Source organism: Cyanistes caeruleus, chromosome 1, assembly GCF_971803275.1.
Source record: "Cyanistes caeruleus chromosome 1, bCyaCae1.hap1.1, whole genome shotgun sequence".
Classification (NCBI taxonomy): Eukaryota; Metazoa; Chordata; class Aves; order Passeriformes; family Paridae; genus Cyanistes; species Cyanistes caeruleus.
The window spans coordinates 60,796,995-60,810,806 of record NC_141701.1 but is presented as its reverse complement, the minus strand read 5'-3'; the positions used below and the strand labels follow the sequence as shown (position 1 = coordinate 60,810,806).

General features: G+C 39.2%; 1 long non-coding RNA gene across 1 annotated transcript in view; it reads left to right on the top strand.

The window, feature by feature from the left end:
* Nucleotides 1–13,812, top strand: part of LOC111925286 (uncharacterized) — a 16,002-nt gene extending 2,190 nt beyond the window's left edge. The window contains exons 2-4 of the long non-coding RNA XR_015288610.1: nt 6,491–6,852; nt 7,421–7,582; nt 10,790–13,812. This is a non-coding gene — a long non-coding RNA (uncharacterized LOC111925286). The remainder of the gene's footprint in view (nt 1–6,490; nt 6,853–7,420; nt 7,583–10,789) is intronic.

Sequence of the window (13,812 nt, the reverse complement as noted above, 5' to 3'; positions counted from 1 at the left end):
AGATAAGAGCAATTTGCTTAGATAAATTCATTTTAATTTGCTTTGTAAGCTCTTCTGCAAAAATACTCCTCTGAAGCCAGTCAAATTGGAGGTCATGCATTCAAAATAAAGCCTTAAAGGGCACACCTGGAATCTGGGAGAATGACTGGCGTGAGACAGTGCTAAAGGGGACCTGGACATAATCAGCTAAACGTGAGGTCTCAGAACAAAGTTTTTGATAGCTAGTACTCTGAAGAAAACCAGAGGAACATCAAATACAACTGGAATGGATATTTCCCCTTTCTATAGTACTGATTAAATCATTATCAAAATAATGCATTCAGTTTGAACATTATCACTTTAAAGGGATGTTAAACACTGAAAAGAGTCCACAAGAAAATTATGAAAGGTGTGGAAGATGTGTGTTAACTTGAGATATTTAAAAAATATAATCCAATGCAGGTGAGGAGGTACTTTTGTCATAAGCATAATAGCACTTGTTTAAGTAGTACTTAGAGATGTTTGAGAAGTGTTGGTTTTCAGAAAATTACAAAACTCTGGAAGCAAAACTAGAATAAAAATGAGACAAGAAATGTGATGCATCTTAATTTGCTATAGGATCAAATTGTCTGTGAAACTCTTTTGGAACAATGCAAAATTGTCAGTAAAAACATGGAGTTTTTTTCAAAGATACAATGTAGCTCAAGCATAAACAGCAGAATATATTGGTACAATATGGAGGTGGCACAACCAATCAGCCAATCCTTTCCTTACACTTGATGATTCCAGAAAAAAAGAAATCTACTTGTATAACTGCAAAGGAAGGAACAGGATCACAATATTTCCAAAAAGAAAGATTTTTTTGTGTGTGTGTGTGTGAGTTCTAACAGACAACATCTGAGGAACTCCTGGCACGTTTCATTGTGAACACAATGTTTGTGCCTGACTATCCAGTTCTTCTACAATGGCTAATGTGGTTTTCCAGACAACCCAGCAGTGCCTTCAGAGAAGTCCAAATCTCCTCAAGCTAAAACTGACAATGCAGAATGCTATGTCACTCATGTAAAGATCATCAAAGGAACAAGAGTTCCACCTTCAGGTCTGGGAAAATACTACCTCTGATGGCAAAAGATATCTCAGGAAAAAAAAAAAAAAGAAAAAAAGAAAGAAAAAAAAAAAGCTTAGACTGAGTTAGACTTCCTGAATTACAAACAGACTAAGACTTTTATTGCAAGTCAGTGATCGCTTCTGAGTGGCCTCTTACAGAGCTGATGACTGTGTACATCCCTATATAGTTATCAAACTGTTCTGTATTACCAGTAAACATGTAGGAGAAAATGATGGAGAGTCCTAGAAAGGCACAGAACTTTGCTATACATCTGACTAAGGAAGAGCTTGCAGCAGTTTCTTTTTCCACATGAGATCATTCATAGTTTTCAGATACATGGTTTCAGAATGTGCAATTAATTTAACATGCTTAGCTCTATTCCCAGCAATCTTTCTTTACACACAGACTCTCAGATAACTCATGCTGAGGATATTTCAGTGAGTGTTGCTTAATAGACACAGAACTTCCAAGATGCTTACATTATGTTCCCAAAGATGTATCTTTTTCCAGTAGAGCGTTTCAAAATTCTGTTGCCTTTTTCAATGCATTATTACTACAGAGACACTGATTTCACTGTCCAAAGGCTTGTGCTGGCAAGAACCACTCATAAAGTTTCCACTGTGTCATGGAAAACAGCGTTACAGTGAACACTGCTCTCTCTCACAGTCTTTCAGGAGCACAAGCTTCTTTGAAATGAGATCTCCTTTTAACATACATCCGTGGAAAAAAATCAAGCTCTTTCCATAATTCTTGACTGAGGGACATTCTCTGGAATATGTGGCAGTGTTTTATAAAACCATATTCTTGATGTAAGCAAAGTACTGGGGGTTAATTTGGGGGCAAACTCCTTCCTCTCGCTGGCAAAAGTTGTGCTATTATTTTTGACAGATGCTAGAATTCTGATCCAAAGTTCTTTCTGTCTACTTTGTGGCAAAACCATCTCAGATTTGGTTGAGGATCATTTGTATAGTGTTGCAGAAAGTAGGGCTCTCAAATGGGAGTGAAATGGAAAAGGTTTATTGTACATTATATTTACGGTAGCAGTAATACTGCAGTAAAAGTAGGAGAGAAAGAAATGAGGGCAAAGCAGATTCTATTTTGGTAGAAGCACTTCCTTACTTGTTGCACTGGTTATTTGTGTCTTTTCCAGCATATTCACAGGTCTCACAGTGTGACCTTGATGCAGGAATGGTTTATAGTACCTGCCACTGATGTGGCCCTGCAAAGGTCGTACAGGAAAGCCTGTACAGAGAGGATGGTGGGTACAGAGACTGTCTACAACATCTGGTCTGCAGCAGGATCTCCCTTCAGACAAGAGCAGGGTGAAACAAGCATCACTAGCTGGTGGGAGCTCGTGTTGCAGGCACTTAGGGAATATGCACCTGTGGCACTTTGCCTGGGGTGCCTTAGGTATCTGCTGCTGGCATAACCAAAGGAGGTAAAACATTAAAATTGTACTGCTGGGGTTGTGGCCATACCTGGGAACTTATCCAGGACTAGAATTTCATTAAAATCCATGTTTGCTCTTTTCTTCCCAATGTCTTTTTGTTCCCACAGAAGAAGATTTCTCCTATTCAGAACTACTGATCAGCTTTCAGCATGTGCTGTAGCAATGGTTTATGAGATATTCCCAGTTTTGTTTGTTGGGTCACCTAAGCACATTTGTTTCAGAAGAGGGTTGAGCTCACTCAGCTTGGAATCACCTTAAGCTAAATCCTGACATGTTACTCTAATTAAAAAAAACCCCAGGAGTTTCCAAACAAAGCAGTTTTCCCAACTAAAGGAAGTTGGTCCTTTTCCTTGGGGTTTTCATTTAAGACCTTAGAAATTCTCTATCAAATCTTAGTGCCAATCAAGACAATGGCAACATTTCCATTAAAATCAGCATGGTGAGGATTTCATTCTTTGTCGAGGTTCCAATGCTTCCTGAGTCAAAAGAAAAAAAAAAATACTAACTATATTCAGGGATAAAAAACAAAAAATGACAAATCAACTGAACAAACATTCATTCATCCATCCAGTTCATCTGTGATATTTACCAGAAAACATTCCTTTTTTAAAACCATTCAGCCACGAAGGAAGGATTCAGGATGTCATGTAATTGCAGAACCAGAGGTGTAATAGCATCATCTTACATTCATAATCAATTTATATTAAAATCTTTTTTAAAGCCATTTTTAATTTTTCTTGCTTAGTTAGGAATGTGCTTCTGATTCTGTTTCTCTAACATGAGCAGCTCATGAACTGCCTGTTCAATAAAACCTTCAAGGAATTTGAGAAAAAAAAATAAAAATTAGAGTACTTAAGTTCATTTAGGGTCCTTTTCCACTGACTTGATGTTACATGTTTGCTTTTAAGATTTGTAGAGTTGTCTTTGCCTTTTCTCTCTCCCCTTATGGGATAACCAGAAAAACCTTGTTCAGCTCAGCCAAAGAGGTTCCTTGTTCTGAGAGGTGAATAAATAAGGGTGCAGGGAACCTTTCACTACAGCAGGTTTCTTAGACCTCCACCTAATATGGTCTTGAACACTTCCAGGGATGGGGCATTGACAGTTTCTCTGATCCTCACAGAAAAGAATGTCTTCCTAATACCTAATTGAAATCAACCTTCCTACAGTTTAAGGCCATTGAGTTGACATCACATTGATGAGGAATTTACCTGTCAGTACAATGACCTATTAATCACACTGCTGATTCAAAGGCCTTGTGTGCCGCAGAGCCTTGGACTGTCTCCAGCAGTGGCCGCAAGTGCACGGTGAGGTCAGAGTAAGAAAGCATGTGTGCTAGTTCCTCTTTCTTATTCTCCCAGCCTTCGCCTTTTTTCTGGGCGGGGCTTCCTGAACCAGAATTGGTTTGGGTAATCAGTAATCTTAGTGGATCTCTCTTCCAAATGCTCAGGCAATCTCCCCTAGAAAGAAAGGCTCTTTGGGGCAGAAAGGTCCTTTGGCAAAGATTTTCACAGGTCTGCTGCTGTCTGTATAAAGAAGCTGATTCTTCTGACAGTTCATTGCTGTCCAACTTCTTCTTGCTACTCATTGCTCCAATGACCTCATTTCTGCTCTGCATTGCCTTTTCTGAGTCTCAGATGCTCCTTGTGATCAAGGTACTCAATAACTTTGATCAATCATCCTTGTCATTCTTCTCTGTGCCCTTTCCTTTCCCTTTCCCCCAGAGCTGCACACAGGATTCATTTTCTGGGCAAATACATGTTTATGCAAGGTTATAATTTTATAATTGTATTTTCTATTTTGTTGCCTATTACTCTATTAACAACTCCTACCATTTGATGTATCTGTCTCTATTTTTTTTTTTTTAAACCATGTCTGAGAAGTTTTACTGCAAGTCTTCTTTCATACCTCAAACCCTTACTTTGAATGGTAATGGCCAACAAAGTGGTTGTCTCCTTGCCTTAGGAATGGGCCACACAGTTGCACTGAAAATTATTGAAGGCAACATAATGAATAAAGCAATTTACAGAGGAATACTTCCGCTCACAGGAAAGTCAGGGTGAGTCAGAAGTGAAGAGAAAGAATGGCTGAGATATAGTTCAGAATCTATTGCTAGAAAGTATCTGTCATTTCTAATACATGGCAAGTGGTATACAATTTTAAATGTAACTGAGAAATTATCTTAGCAAGATAAAAATAGGTCATAAAATATTCTTTCTCAAATGAGAGACCTCTTTGGCTGCTTTGATTATTTCTGTCTTACACGTTTTCCAGAATCATCAAATTCTTTGCAACAAAGGAACCCCTCATGACCTGGATCTTTACAGTGATGCTTGCTGTTATTATATTGAAAAGCTTAATTTGCTTCTAGCAGAAGTCAGACCCTTTTCTCTGAAAGACACAAAATGAGAAGGTAGCCAAAATTAACTCCTTCACTGTCTCCTGCTTCCTTGTAGGTCATAGATGTATCTATGCCATAAAGGGAGATGCTGGCATAAGACAAATGGCTTAAGTTCACATTTCAAACTTGTTTCTTTCTTCCCTGATAGACAGTTTTAGTGCACAGGTGCTCATCAGCACTTACTGAAAAAGAAAATCGATTATCTAGCATCAAAGATACAAAGCTGAAGGGTATCAACTCAGTTGTGAAGCCAGGTAGATGTTTACATTACTTCTTATGCAGTGCCATGTGTGCACTAAAACTGTGAAGTGCTCAACTTCTGTAACAGTAGAGACTGAAACAACTGCACAAACAGATATGCAAAGAGACTTGATTCCATAGTAAGAAGTATTTTTATAAATAATCTTTGAATCTTATTCTATTTTCCTTTAATATGGCAGTAAGAGTACGAAGACCTGAAGTTCAGTCTTTTAGAGACAAATCTACTTTAAAGTTTTGTCTCAGAGAAAGAAAGCCTCTGAAGCCTATATTACTTTAAAATGTGGTTGAAAATTTGGTTTTCTTGATAAGTACTTTGGGATAAATGTTCAGCTAGCTATGTGGAAAATTAGCAGTATTAGTCTATTCTCTGCCCCATTAGTCTAAAGCTACTACTAATTCCCTGCACATCATACTGAATATTTACATCTTTGTTTAGTATTTAGATGAGCCATGATAATATTGTTTTCTCCCTGCTGCAGTTTTCTGTAATACTAAAAGGGAAAACATAAACATGTAATAAAGACCATTTTTCGTTAAATGTGTTCAATTCTATTTAAAAGATAGTATAATTACAGTTTGAATTAAACCCTAAATTGTGACTAAAATGGCTTCATTTCATATCTTGGAAATAGCAGATTGGATTAAAGCTCTGTGGGCACTGTGAATGTAGATAATTTCTTTGTGTGCAAAAGCTCTGAGTTTCAGAGAAGCTTAAGAGGGGCATTAGCCTAACGCTGGGGTGGTACAGAGAGTGAGTTATATTAGCAGTTTTAAATCTGGTGGCAAATACTGTCCACAGGATGGATTTCAATCATTTATGAATGGTTGTCTTCTACATTAGCTGCAGACAAGTAAAACACTGGGAAAACAAAGCAACTCCAATTGTTGTGTTGGCAACATTGCACATTGATTGCACAGTTTGAGGAACATGATTGGATCTTATTTTCAGTCTATCTGACTGCTTCCTGCTGAGGGTCATGTCTGAGCTGGACAGCAGTCCCAAAGTGAACTGAATGGAGGTGATCAACTCAAAATAGCTTTTATGAGCCCCAGGTTTCAAAATAAACCAAGACAACACTTCTATTGTTGTCTAGCCAAGTGCTAGTTATCTTTCTTTTGCAGGTAGTTTCTTGGGTTTCTTAGCTGGTCCTCTCAATTGTAACTTTTAATGTGACTCTGATTATCTTAGGATTTTATTGTAAATATTACTGCTCCACTGCTGTACTTATTACTGACTTGTCCAATAATTACTTATTACTCATTACTTATTACTCTCTTGCTTTGTCTACAACAGAACTATGGCTTAACAGTAATCATTGCCATCATTTTCCGAAGCAATTCACCAAAAATTTGGAGGGAGAGAGGATCCAGTGCCTCAGGAGATCACCACTGTTCTTCTTGATTTCTCTTGTGAAAAATAATCAGGGTCTCTCCACCAGTCCCCTTCACTCCTCAGCATTAGGCCTTGGAAGCAAATGGGGAATCTGCCAACACTTCCACTTTTAGTATTAGAAAAATTAGAGGTAAGACCAGGACAAACTTGATGTGGAGGGTGTTCTAGGTACGGGGGCTGCAAGAAGCAGACCAGAAAGCGATGCAGTTCCTGGATGAGAGCAGAGGACACCTGATCTGCAAGGCAAAAGGACTACAGTGAAGGTAGGAATGAGTTCAGATTCAATTTGTTTGTCTGGGAAGTCTAGAGGACATATGGGAGGAAAGTAGTTCAAGAACTAAGCTAGAGTGAGCATTAAAATTTTGCACTGGTGTGTTTCTAACACACACACCTACATCCTAAACAACACACCTAATGCTGTGTGGGTTAAACTTCTGGTTTGGGATTGTGACTCAGGGCTTTGTCAAATTAGAATTTGGCTCTCCTAAAAATGATTATTAGCTCTTTAGTGAATCAGGTGAAAATTTGCTGGGAATTTAAAAGTGCCTTGTGATTCTCAGGACTGTTTCAGGCCTGATCACTAAAGAAATTTCCTGGGACTAGTTGAACCTTGGTCTCAGGTGAATGGACTCACAGCAGAACTTGATGTTCAGACGTAATAAACAAGATTCCTGTAGACTGCTTTAGGCTCCAATTACTCTGTAAGATTTATGTTAATGCATACATTTCTGCCATTTCAGGAGTACCTTCAAAATATATTTCAGGAGAACAAGTTAGTCTTTTGTGAACTCCCTCACTGTAACCCTCTGTCCTCTATGACTTTATTTCCAGCATTGCAAGAATGGATCATGAAAAGCTGTCCCACCAATTGATGCTCTTCATGCAACACCCAGCTCTCTACCAGTGGTTGCTCCTAGGAAAAAAGCTGCGTGCAGATACAAGTGGAGGAGCAGTGAAGTGACTTGTGTTTCCTGTGGAAGCCTGTCTTCACAGGTAGTTCTGCAAAGAGAGAACATAAGTGGGATGGTAGTTTGGCTCTGCATCCTTTGGATAAGGAAGGAGGTTTTCAGGGAGCAGTAGGATGAGCTTGCTGATTGGAATGTTGGGATCTGCCATCTTCCAACCCACACCCTACATGTGTTTCTTGTTATTAATAGCCTTGTTCTTTACATTGCCACCCTCTTCTCTCTGTCCTTCTTGTTCCTTCTCCAGCTCTGTTACCCTATGGATGATTCATCCCAGCAGCTTTTCCTTCTTTTCCACTGTCCCAATGCCCTGGGTCTATACTGTACTACCACAGACCTGGAAGCACTACAGCAGTGCTAAAAGCATTCATAACAATACAAAACAAGGACAATATTGTAAGGACAGGAAGAGGTGTCAAAGATACATTTTCACCGCCACTCTTAGCAGGATGGAGTCTTCTGTAGTTTTGTTCTATCCACTCAGTTGTTGAAGCAACTTCCAAAGAACAGGCAAGCTGCAAGATATAGTGACATTTCAGAAGAAAATGATATGAAAAGTTAAAATTATATTGTCAAATGTTAGATAGATGTAATTATAGAAATGTATTTATTTTATCCAGTTGTTTTATTCTTTTGTGGGTTTGTATGTTATAAAACAAACTGGAAACAACAGAAATTCAAACTATATAAAACTCTTTGACTCTAACAATATATCATTTCATTAGCATGAGGCATGAAGAATGCAGATATTATGCTTTAAAACTCATATTTTTCAATTTAAATTTCTCACATAATGGTCACATTTTATCACAGTAAGTGGGAATCTTGCCATTAATTTCAGTCACCAGTATTTGACTCATTTAAGAATAAAAAATATCCTATTTCAGTGTTGGCATATTGGAACTCACGCAAAATATCATGATTACACAGCATAGATGCGTACTTTAGAATTTAGGTTGGGTTGGGTTTTTTTATCTTGCTTCACACTGCAGGTGGGCTCTGTAGTTTTTGTAGTGTTTCTTCCCTAGATTGATGTCCAGTCCCTCAGCAACCCTTCAATAGACATTTTCTGCTAAGGCAGGGTGTTATTTGTCACTAAGTGCATGTGGATACAAACTGAATCATCAAATCAGGACTTTAAAAAGCAAGAGGGAGAGAGAGAGAAAATGAAGGTGATTGCTCTGTATGAGACAATTAACACTGGGACCTTTAAAAAATGGGGAAATGGTAACTCCTAGAAGATGAGTTGGATATTCATGGACACAAGCAGGTTAGCTGCTGTTACAGATAGTGCAAAACAGAAAGCTTTTGTAGTTTTTCCCTGCCTGCTACTTCATTTAATCATTTGCAGCAATGAGGAGTGACAGTAAAGGCACATACAGGAAAATCAATGTGATAATGTGTATATATGTATTGCACGGCATCCGTGAATGTACCAGAGGTTTTCCACCATCTACTGCTACACTTCTGTCTTATAAGAGAAAATGGAAGCATAGTCTGAATAAAAAGAACAGTGGGAATCAATCAATTTCCTGCCAATGTGCAGACATCTCTATTGACAGTCTTTAGCAAAATTACAATATGTTGTCCATGATCTGGGTTTGGCAGAGATGGCTGATGAACCTTCAAGGTAATGTGATGATTTTTTATATCTACTTTTATTTTTTTTCTCTAACATAGGCATTGTTGCTGTGGTCTGTGACTCAGCTCCCTCTTAGTTACACTGAAGGTTTCGAGAGACTGGGCAGTTGTAGGAAACATTGACTGAAAGGTGACTAGAAAGAGGGGGAATTTTATCACTGAATACCGAAATTTCCCTGACACGCCTTGTGTGTAGAATTTTTACCTCAAACTTCCGGGCTGCAAACCTAAATAGCACAGCTCAAACATTCAGCTCAGAGGGGGAGTTTTGATGACAAACTGAGTGTGCAAGGTGAGGGAGAACTATAGAGCAAAAAGATGATTAGTCAGACAAAAGCAAAAGGCTGAGGCCAAGGGAAAGAAGAGAAGTGTGAAACCAGATTTCTGGATGTAAATCTGGTTGTAGTGTAATCCCCATCATGCCAGGCTATAAGGTAACACACTTGGAGCATTTTTGGGGTCAAAAAATGCTAAGATTTTTTTAAAAAATGAGATTTTAACAATAAGCAGATGCTTAGAAAAGAGAGGCCAAGTGAGAGGTGCAGCAGGGATGTGGGTGGCCCAGGTGAGGGCAGGTGTCCTGAGGTGCAGGACCTCAGGGCTGTGCAACCTGAATTCCAGCAGCAGATCAGGGTTCACCTTCAGCCTTTACTTTGATGCAGGCATTGATAGGGCTTTTGCTTTCCCCTGATTGTCCTGAAACTTGGAAAGGATTTTCTTCTTTAAAATCTCCACTTTCCCATTGTATTTGGTATCACTCAGTGGGCTCTGAGGGACAAATCACAGCATTAGTTTTGTTTGCCTAGAAAACCTGGCTAGAGGGGATATGAAATAATATTATAGATGTCCATGGCACAGGTGGCTGAAGTAAAACAATTTGAAGAGAAAAAGATGTTCTTGGGTTTAACCAAGATGGATTCCTATGGCGAAAAAGCATATTTTTCTGTAATTGTGGACTATATCATAATGCTTATACAGGAGAGAAAAAAGTTTCTTAAGGCACTGAAGATTCTTCTTTACTCTTATTTCCTAACTTCTAAATGCTTGACTACAGCTACATAACTTTTTTAACAATTTTTTTCTGAGTGTGTGAAATACATGTATAGAGTACAGCAACTGTTCAAGTGTGAATTTATTTTTAAATAGAGTTGACTCCTTTTATTAGTATAGGTGCTATGGAAGTAGAAACATTTCTATATTATCACCATCTATCTTTTGAAAAAGAGATATATATTTTTACCTTGGCAATTCTGGTAGCAAGGTGGAGGCAGTTTTACAATAATCTGAATATATTTAAGGTGTGCAGTTCATTTTTGTACCTAATGAATAACTGTGTGCCTGAGTGGGTGGATAGAAAATAAGAAGCTTTTGGATCAGATAGAGAAAGTGAAACATGTTACATCTATGCACATAACGTAGATATTTCAGTACATTTGATAAAGCCACTGTTAAATACCATTTTTAATGCATGTGATGGCAATCGGTTTCCTTTGAAAACTGTGATTCTGGGGGTGGGGAGGAGAAATGTCTGTACCTTTCCAAAAGGAATACAAGTGTTTCATTTAATTAAAGCAGAAATCACATTATTTTGCAGTCAGATTTCTCCTATGGCCCCTGCGGTGCTGTAGGAAGCGATGGAACAGAAGCTGGCACCGGCTGAAAGCACTGCCAGCAGAGTGGGTGCTCGCTGACGGGGCGGCACCGGGTTCTCCTGCACCCACTGGAGTCCAGCACCTTTGCTCTGCAGCTGCCCTGTGCAGCTACAAAAGACAGACTACCAAATGCTTTGCTCACACACATTTGGTAATTAATAGTGAAATGACGACGAGGAACGCTGAGGCAAATTAAGAAGCGCGTTATCAAGAGAGTGCTGTGGAAATGGTCCAACAGTCTGCACCAGGGAGGCACCAGGCACAGAACAGGAGGCCTGCAGAGATGTCTGAGGTTGCACGTAAGAGTCTTCTGCCCCATTCCCATGCAAAAGGATGGACAGTTCAAAAGCACCTGTCAGTCCTGCTGGCTGGGAGGTCTCAGCTCCTGTCAGGGCAGCTGCTGTCCCTGTTGCCCAACTAACCAGCAACTACAACTAAGCAGCTAACCAGCTAGAGTTTGGGAATAAGATGCTCCCTGATTACTCAAAAGTCATCTTTTGGGAGGACTACAGAGCTTTGCTTCTTTCAAGCTTCCCCATTTGTGACCTGGTGCGATGAAATTCTCTGTGTTCTTTAGCGCTTCCTTGGTAAAACCAGCAAAAATTTATCTGCAAGGGACATTATGTGTTGATATAGAAAAAGTTAGCATCCCTTGGGAATTACCTGTGGTGGCTGCTGTTCCATTATTTTCTCCAACCCTTCCTTTGGCAACAAAAAGGGGTCCTTCATTCATCAGGAACATTTAGGTTGATATAGATTATCTAGAAGAAAAAGAAACATTACATACTACAATCAGGGTGGCATTGATTAAGTTGTGTTGGTTTTGGTTTTTTTTCACCTGTGTGATTTTGATATAAAATATGAAACATGATTCCAGCAAACCCCTTCTGAAAGACCCTATGGCCTCAGAGCTTATAGTCTTTCTGTGTGCTGTGCCTTTTAGAGCAATTTCATCCAGCCTTTGTATCAGCTTCCACTGAATGTCTTAGAAATGTTAAAATCATCTAATTCAGCATTATTTGATTGCTGCATATCAATACAGAGAACAGTGCATTGCAACATTCCCATCCTTTGTGAAAAAAAAAGCAGCATTAATAATGAGAAAGGAAAATGAAGTGTGACACTAAATTCAAGAGGCTGTTCATTTAAGCAGCTTCCAAATGAAACATTTGCACTTTGTGAATAAATCTACATCCTGATGCCTGATATCTGGAGCAAATCTTGACACACCTTGGGTATCTTCATGTTTGGGAGATAGATCCAGTTTTAAGGGTAGAGCTGCCACTTTCCACAGGTTTGGCTCTCAGAACTCTCTTCTCAACAGGGTTGCATCATGAATTCTGCACTGAGTAGTCCATGTTTCTGGAATGAATGAATCCTGGGAAGGAGACACAGCAGAGGGAAAACAGATATGCTATTTCTTGGCTTCCAGGTCCCATGTGAGCTATTAATTACAAAGCAATCTTAAGAATGCTGATATCCGTGTATAGCCCCCTTACCAAAATAAACTTTCTCCAGAATATACATACACCATTAAAATTCAGATATAATTTCAACATATTGAAATATTAATTTTAAATGCATTGCCCTAGGATAGTATAACAGAGGGTGAGGCATGGGAAAGGGAGAAGTACCAGGGGAAAAAGTTCATGACAGAGATGGATTACTCTACTGAAGGCTTGCCCATTTTCCTGGTTCTATGTCTCTCTCCCATGGATGCCTCGGCCACAGCAAGTGGAAGGCTGCTGCCCAAGCTTAGTACACCCATAATCTATGCAAAACAGCTAAATCCCAGCCTCAGAGGGTACCAGCAATTTTTAGCCAGAGCTAGATTTAGCATTTTCAAGTCTTCAGATCATTTCCATTTTACCTCAGACAGGGATGTGGTCAAGCCATTGTGTGGAAAACATTACTTGAAGTTTAGGGAGGGACTGGTAAACTGATATTTGTAGAGAAATTACTCTAAATTTTGAGATGTGCATGTTAGAAGGAGAAATAAGCTCTTTAGATCATCCTTGCTTCCCCTGACTGATAACAAACTACCACCATTTTGAAACCTAATGGTTAGTTTATTTATGCTTTCAACATTGCCTCTGGAAAAAGAAAATAGAGACAGAAATTTGATTTTAAAATGACATATCTCCAAAACTGATGGTATTTAGGATGCCTGTCACTGAAAAGGTAGCGCTTGAAATAAATTGCAAGTGTGATGTGTATCAGGGTAAACCTCAGAATTTTCCCAGATATTCTGAAAAGTCTAGAAAAAGAGATGGGTGCCTGGGGCCCTGCTTAGGCATCTGTTTGCCATATGTTTTCACTGAGGAAATAAAATAAAATGTCAGAAAATCTGCAAGAGGTAAAATGTAGGAGGCACCAAACTAAAAATAGCAAGGCTTACATGGAGACTGGACAGCTGGGTCTTCATGGGCTCAAAATGGAGTACAGCTAATGCAGTTCCTACCAAGTGCTTCTGAAGCACATTCTGAAGCTGGTCCTCACAGAACCCATGGCTGATCCACAGACCTCCCCCAGACACAGAACAAGGAGGAAGACTGGATTGATTGCCACAGTTGGATACGGGAGACATTAGAGCAGCAAGTTAAAAAGTTATGTGTGTCTGAGGTGCAGGTGTCAGACATGAAGGGAAACTTGTCATGATACGGGATGCAGGCTATCATGACACCACCCCAGGGGAGAGAAATGTCAGTGTGTACTGACCACTACAGACCACTGGCAGTGAAATAAAGCAAAATATTGAGGGCTCAGCTAGATGGGAAACCACTGGAAAAACAAACAAACACACAGGTAAAAATCGCCAAAGAGAACGTTATGGGAAAAAAAGAAGAGAAAACTTGGAGCAATAAGGGGGAAACAGCACAGAAATTGAAATATAAATATGTACAATAAGGTGCATAACTGTATACAAAAGCTGTACACAAAGCTCATTAAACCTATTAAAAACTAA